This window comes from Odontomachus brunneus, unplaced genomic scaffold, assembly GCF_010583005.1.
Source record: "Odontomachus brunneus isolate Ranch 3 - 2012 unplaced genomic scaffold, Obru_v1 Obru_scaffold_303, whole genome shotgun sequence".
In the NCBI taxonomy this organism is placed as follows: domain Eukaryota; kingdom Metazoa; phylum Arthropoda; class Insecta; order Hymenoptera; family Formicidae; genus Odontomachus; species Odontomachus brunneus.
This window is the reverse complement of record NW_022639753.1, coordinates 49449-49899: the sequence shown is the minus strand read 5'-3', so window position 1 is coordinate 49899 and position 451 is coordinate 49449.

Below are 451 nucleotides of genomic sequence, written 5' to 3'. Positions count from 1 at the left end.
CAAAAAAAATAAAATAAAATGGGATCCACGCGGCCACGTCCCCGTCGTGATCCTGGGTAATGCTAAGGGCCACGATCCTGGTTTCTTACTCTTATTAAGGGTAGGTTTTCCCTCACCCCCTTATAGAATTGAAGGGTTGATCAGTCTAATTTGTTAATATTAATTAATTTGACGATAAATGAAACTGTTTACCATTATTTCGGGATAAATTTAAATGTTACGTAAGAAATTCGATAAAAGGGTGGTCACCCTTAAATCCTCAAACAGTCTCACTTTTGTTTTGGATGCGAGTGTAACATATATTTTTTTCAAAATTTTTGAATAAAATTTGCAATTATCTGGGCATTTTTTTAAATTTTTGTTTCAAATACAGGGGGTGGTTTACCCCTTAAAAATGATCGAACCGAGTCGAAAATTTTTCATTTTTCATATCTCTTGATGATGCAACTAT